Raw genomic sequence first — 7136 nt, 5'->3', positions numbered from 1 at the left:
CACATTACTTGATTTAAACCCAAGAAACTGAGGATAATAAAATCAAATGAATGTAAACAAGCATTAACATCAATAGTAAACATATTGAAAAAGGGGATAGAAGGTCATAATTAATTGGCTTCTTAGGCTGAGTTAAGCCTTGGACTTGAGGTTTCTTTGTTCTTATATGAATGGGTCTTAAGTTTACTATAGGATTAGGAGTTAACTAAATCATTCCCTTGGTACAGCATCTACGAACATTTCTATTGGTGTTCATGAATATCCTGCTAATATCTGTGTTTTACTTTACTTTCTAAAATTTGATTTAGGAAATATGTTTCCAAAGGGATTTCGAAATGAAATACTTCTCCTTCCAGCCATCCCCTATCCTAATTTAACAGAAACAGAATAACAGAGTTAGATGGGACCTTGCCGCTTTTTTAATCCAATCCCTTACTCAACCAGGAGACCCTATACCATTCCAGACAAGTGGTTGTCTAGTTTCTTCTTAAAGGCCTCTAGTTATAGAATGCCCACAAGTTCTGAAGACAAGCTGTTCCATTGGTTAATTGTTCTCACTTAGTCCTAGGTTGCTTATCTCCTTGATTAGTTTCCATCTATTGTTTCTTGTCTTGCCTTCTGGTGCTTTGGAAAATGGATTGATACCCACCCACCCCTTTTGCATGACAAACCCATGTTGATATAGAGGTGTCCTCAGGTTGAGCTCAAACTGTGATGAATTCATGGATACATCCATTAGCAACCACTTCCTCCCAGGGTCCCTTGTTTACCCAGCTTCAAGCACATTCTTTGATGATTTGTCATTTGAATATTTACCAGATCTGAACCTGATTGGGGTTTGGGCATGGGGACAGCCAAAATCTGCAAGGTGCTGAGACATAATATTAATTATACATAACTGAACCTTGACAATAATACCAAAATAAACATGTATATAACTTGAGCTAGCAACAAAGTATTGGAATATAGTACACTTTTGTAGAAACCAGCGATGTCTTATTATTTCAAGCAAAAAGGACATTCAGCTAAGATGATAATGAGCAAGGCTTCTGAAAAGCTTTAAGGTGACTATAGCAAGCTTGAGTCTGCCCCTACTGAAACAGAAGAACGTATCAAATCTGTTTGGTTCTAGTCGATTGCCTGCTTGACTTGTAATGGCAACTTCCATGATATCCTGAATCAAATCTGCAGTGGTAAGTTTCACTATCTATCCTAATAATTCGCTATGCAGCTTTTCAAAAATCTGTGATTAATTCTAATGCAGGTTCCAACCCACCAAGATCCTGTTAGTATCCCTCTCTGTGATTTCTCACATCTTACAAGGATTACTCCAGCATTCGATTTTGATATTTGTTTGGATTGGTGACTTGCCATCTGCTTCTTGCATTCTTCCCTAAAATGTTGACCATCATGAAATGATCATTCTTGTTCTATTAATTTGAACAGATTTACTTTACATGTCCTTATATTGCTTTTCCTATTCTTTTTACCACATGTGAGAGTGAAATCAGGAATTACATTTCTATGGATGACATTTGTAAATAAAAGCCTAGCTGAGCTCCAATCCTAGAAGACTAGAGAAGTACAAATGATTGGTGCGGTGAAGGTACAAAGTAGAATTTAATTGAATACGAAATAATGGAAGCTTTTGCAGAAACACACAAATACAATAAGACCAGATGAAAGCAGAAATGTGACCTGTGCATAATAGGTGTTTGGGTTCCAGTGAATGATAGCAGAGGATTGATTTTCTACTTGAAGCTTCTATAGTATTCTACAAAGTAATGAGATTTATTTTTTCACATACTCCCCATCCCTGGTTTCTTTGAGTTTGCGATCATGTGCTGATTGTTAAGAATCTCCTCATCATTTAGCTAATGTATTCTTATATGTAGTTACATGCATATGATATATGCATTGAATTTGAGAAAATGTTGTTTACACTGCCATGCTCCCCCTTAGAAAGGGGATCAATAATTTTTTTAAAATTAGTAATTGATATTAATTCTAACTATAACTGATAATAGTCCTTGACATACAATCATAATGGGCCATACCCTCGGTGGCACAGTAGTTAGAGTCAGAGGTGGCATTCAGCAGGTTCTGACCAGTTCTGGAGAACTGGTAGTAGAAATTTTGAGTAGTTCGGAGAACCGGCAAATACCACCTCTGACTGGTCCCACCCCCATCTATTCTCTGCCTCCCGAGTCCCAGCTGCCCTGCACAGGAGAATGGAGCTGGAAAGCAGATTGGTGGTGTGGGCAGGGAATGGGATTTTACAGTATCCTTCCCCTGCTACACCCACCAAGCCACACCCAAAGAACCGTTAGTAAAAGAAATTGAATCCCACCACTGGTTAGAGTGCAATACTGCAAGCTACTTCTGCTGACTGTCGGCTGCCTGAAATTAGCCAGTTCAAATCTCACCAGGCTCAAGGTTGACTCAGGCTTCCATCCTTCCAAGGTAGGTAAAATGAGGACCCAAAATTGCTGGGGGCAATATGCTAACTCTGTAAACTGCTTAGAGAGCACTATGAAGTAGTGTATAAGTCTAAGTGCTATGGCTATTGCTACCCTTTATGGATGTGTTATGACAGTGTGTCATGACAATCATATAATGGACGATCAACATTATTTTATGATGTTTTTTGCAGTGACACCTATAGTTAAGCCATGGTTATTAAGTGAACTAATAGTTTGCTACAGCATGGTTTTGCTGAAAACCAGAAGTAAGTGCTGGTTTTTGGCAAAACTCATAAAATATGACTTCAGGACACTGCACACAACTGTAAATACAGTTATGTTGCTGAGCACCTGAAGTTTCATCACTTGTCCATGGAGGGGGCCCAACTGTTGAATCTCCGAATCACAGTCATAATTCCCCCTTTTTGGCATCAATTATTACTTTTGAATAATTGCTACGTGACTAGTCATAAGTCAAGGACTACCCTGTGGCTAGTACTATTAGTATTATATTGTGATTCTGTTAACTGTTGGGTACCAAAAAGATATTTTAGAATAGTTCCATCTTCAATCAGAAAAGGAAGACATATTCTTGCTTTTTCTACTTCGAGATTTTCTCTTATCGTTATTTCCTACTCCACAACCCACATGCTGCCACAGAATCTCTGATACAGAAGCAGATGGGACAGAGAAGTGTGAAAAGATTTGGGAAATGAGATAGGGCTGTTTTCAGGAAGTTCTGAGAGAGTAGAAAGTGGGCACAGGCATTTGGTATTTTTCCCTGAGAATCACCAGCCCTAGAGAACAAAAATAGGTACATTGAAGCCAGAAATTGCAAGAAAAGTTATTTATTATTAAATTTATTTACCTGAGGAAAAGGGCATGGTAAGAAGGAAAGCTATGTAGAAGGGAAGAAAAATGTACATCCAAAGCTTCAAGTTAGTAAACTCCAAAAGAGGTTATGAAGAGCTCCATCTAATCCTCAACATGACAGATGAAAATATGTTGATATCTGCAAATTAATGCCCTTTGAGACAATAATCCCAAGTGCATAAATGTATGCTGATAATTCTGAATTGGCTTTAGTGCTGTGTGTGTGCTCAGAATTATTCTGAAGGGACTGGATGTCTCAAGCGAGCACTTTAATGCCATTATATAAGTGAAGTGCATCCATAGCAAGAATACTCAATGTGATTTTAGTTATCCAGTTTGAGTCAGGCTGATGATCCAGGAGGCATATTTTTCTTCTGAGAAGACAGGCTTAGGTAATTGGGGAGTTAGAGCATAGAAAAAAAAATACACAAAAAAGGGCATACTTCAAGAATACCATCATACAGAGACGACTGCATTAAGGATAACTAATGTGCAAGCTCCCTCTTGGAAAACATAAACCATTGATTGATATCAAGCTAAATGCACTGGAGGGTTTATGTAGCCAGTCATAAAAGAGGATGACATTGCCATTATGTTTTTCCCTGTTGTGATTAGTTGATACGCAGCCAAAAGACAGATTGCTGAGCTGAACTGCACTGATACTTGGCGCAGAGCGGCTGCTAGGGGCATGAAGGCCTGCTGCTGCAGATGCTGTTTTTGACTTGGCCATGGCACAGCAGGGGAGCTCCCAAAGGTGCCAACCATTGTCTGGGGGTGTGCCTGACCCTCTGCAGTCGCTCCTCAGGAATCTTCCTCCAGAGGCCAAGACGTTGTGATCAACTCCCAAAGTATCTTTGACCAATTAATTTCTGTTTCTGGATGTTAACATTTTAACTAAGGTAGGCAAATTATACAGATGCTGGGCTTACTGACCAGAAGATTGTCAGCAAGAGGCACTGCATGATGGAATGAGCTCCTGTCATTTGCCCCAGATCCTGCCCACCTAGCACTCCCAAAGCATGCAAATGTGAATAGATAAATAGGTATCAAATTGGTGAGAAGATAGCAGTGTTCTGTGCTCCTCGGCATATAATCATGTTGATCACATGACTACAGAAATGACTTTGGAGAACACTGGGTCCCTCGGATAAGAAACGGAGATAAGCATCCCTCTAGAGTCGGACCCAACTGGGCAAGGGAAACCTTTACCTGTTTACTTCTCAATTTTTAGACTTTGAACGGTGTTGAGCCACCAAGAAAGAGTGACATCCAATATAAATTGTGCTGGCGTTATTGGCAAGCCCTCTTTTGGCCCTTCTGTCTTAGTGGGGAGAGGTTCCTATTAGTCTGAGAAATTATGAGAAACTTGTGTATGAAGGATTTGACGGGAGCTTCTAAAAGCAGTAGCCAAGCATTTTGCAGGCAGCTGCTCCGTGGAAGCCAGCTGTCCAATTTCTCTTGCACCTAAGCCAAAATGGTCAAAGAGACCAATCCCAGGAATCAGAGAAAAAGCAGGGTGCCTGGAGAACCCTGAAATGGCCAAGAGAAACCAGGCAGATAGCCACCCATGACTGGGTCAACAATAACCACATAGCTGAGGAAGCAACCTGTTCGTATAGTTTTGTTTTATATTTTGAAAACGAAGGGATATGCTTGGAAAATAGCTGCAAAGGACAGGGAATAACAGAGTAACACAGTTGGAAGGGATCTTGGAGTTATAGTCCAACCCCTGTTCAAGCAAGAAACCCATTTCAGACAAATGGTTATCCAATTTTTCTTAAAAACCTCCAGTGATGGAACACCTACTGTTCTGAAGGCAGACAATTCCATTGATTAATTGTTCTAACTGTCAGGAAATTTTTCCTTAGTTCTAGGTTGGTTCTCTGCTTTATTAGTTTCCATCCATTGCTTCTTGTCCTGCTTCCAGATGCTTTGGAGAATAGCTTGACTCCCTCTTCTTTATGGCAGCCCCTTAGATATTGGAACGCTGATATCATGTCACCCCTATGTCCTTCTTTTCACTAGACTAGACATATCCAATTCCTGCAACTGTTATATCAGATTTAAAAAATAAGAAATAAATAAAAGACTTTAGCACACTGAGAACCAGGGGTAGGATTCAAATTTTTTAACAACTGGTTCTGTGGGCGTGGCTTAGTGGTCATGTGATTGGGTGGACATGGCTTGGTCATGTTATTGGCTGGGCGTGGCCAACTCAATATCAGTCACATTGAGGCATGCATCTCCTTGCCTGGCCTCTCATGACTGTGGGGATGCAGCAACAGTCGTAAGTGTGAAAAATGGTCATAAGTCACTTTTTTCATTGCCATTGTAACTTTGAATGATCACTCCACACAAGCAAAGTACTAGCAAAGAAGGGGACAAAAAACTCCAGAAAAGTTCCTGAGATAGGAAGTCCAGTCCTGCCAAGAATGTAATAAGGCTTAACGGAGAGGCAGTTTCTGTAAGCAACACCAGAATGTTTCCTTCCTGCCTTCCTTATAGGATTAGGCCAGTAATTTCTTCTAACAACCGGTTCTCCGAACTGCTTAGAATGTTAACAACCGGTTCTAGCGAATAGGTGCAAACTGGTGGAATCCCACCCCTGCTCTACTGATATTATCTATATGGGGTGGAGAATGATGGCCCTTTTATGACTTGTGGACTTCAACTCCCAGAATTCTTGAGCTAGCCATGCTCTTGAGCTAGCCATGCTGGCTTAGGAATTCTGGGAGTTGAAGTCCACAAGTCATAAATGGGCTAGCATTCCCCACCTCTGGTCTATAATATCAAAATCTTCCCTCCCTCTTAATCCCAAGAGAATCAAGGTGGACCAATCTTGAGTTTGTCCCTCATTCAACTAATGACTTTGTAATGGCTGCTGTATATTTTTTTTCAAGGACATCTTTACATTCCTCTATAGACAATCTTTTGGTGGTTAAGGTCGTAGTTTACTTTCTGAGAAACCAAGGGCTATGTCGAAGTGAGTAGCGCTCCCTGGGCTCAAGTATGTGTTTGTGGGACCTAGCCTCCTCCCACCCCATCTCAACATCTGTATAGTTAAAGTGTTGGTGGCTGCATTCCACTAAGGAGACCTGTTCTGGTGCCTTGGACTGAAATAGAAATCAGAGGCCCAACAGTAATGGCGACTGTGGGCTCATTATCCAGGATGGAGTAGCTTGAGCAGGTTACATCAGTACAAGGTACCAGATCTGGGTTATTAAAAAAAACAAAACCAGATGACCACTTTTCTGTATCTCTTTGCTGCCATCTTATGGTTGATACTGATACAATCTCACCTGTATCCGGTTTGATCTAATTCATGGAAAGTGGTTATTTAAATAATCTATTTAATAAAATGTAACAGCTGGGGCTGCTGAAATATATAACCCCCAGAAAGAGAGAACAATCTATCTTGTTTCCCAGCTGGATATGGCAATTTTTGGCGATGACTCAGTTCTGAAGCCTGTGGAGGTCCAAAAACACGGTTTCCATTTCTCTGCAGGGATGGGGCTTTGGCTGCCCTTCAAATGAAAATGGAAGTGCAAGGTGCCTGCTGTTCTCTTGCCTCTGTGGAGCATAAGCTGGTTTTTTATGGAGTTTCTATGATAAAGTGGTGATCAGAAGGGCTGCAGCAGCAGTGTCAGGCGAGTAGGGGCAGATAGCTGGCATACTCTGTGGGAGCTTCTAGAAAACTGTAGCTTCCCTCCCTTCAGGTCTGGGTGACCCTCCTCCCTTGGCATGGCTTTCCAGGAAGTGGTGGAGATCTGGATGTCCTGGGAGCTTAAATGGTGTCGGTGG

The sequence above is a fragment of the Notechis scutatus genome, chromosome 2, assembly GCF_049901735.1.
Source record: "Notechis scutatus isolate UNSWTSFEM ecotype Mainland chromosome 2, rNotScu1.2, whole genome shotgun sequence".
NCBI classification, from domain to species: domain Eukaryota; kingdom Metazoa; phylum Chordata; class Lepidosauria; order Squamata; family Elapidae; genus Notechis; species Notechis scutatus.
The sequence above is the reverse complement of the archived record's forward strand: the minus strand, read 5'-3'. Positions refer to the sequence as shown.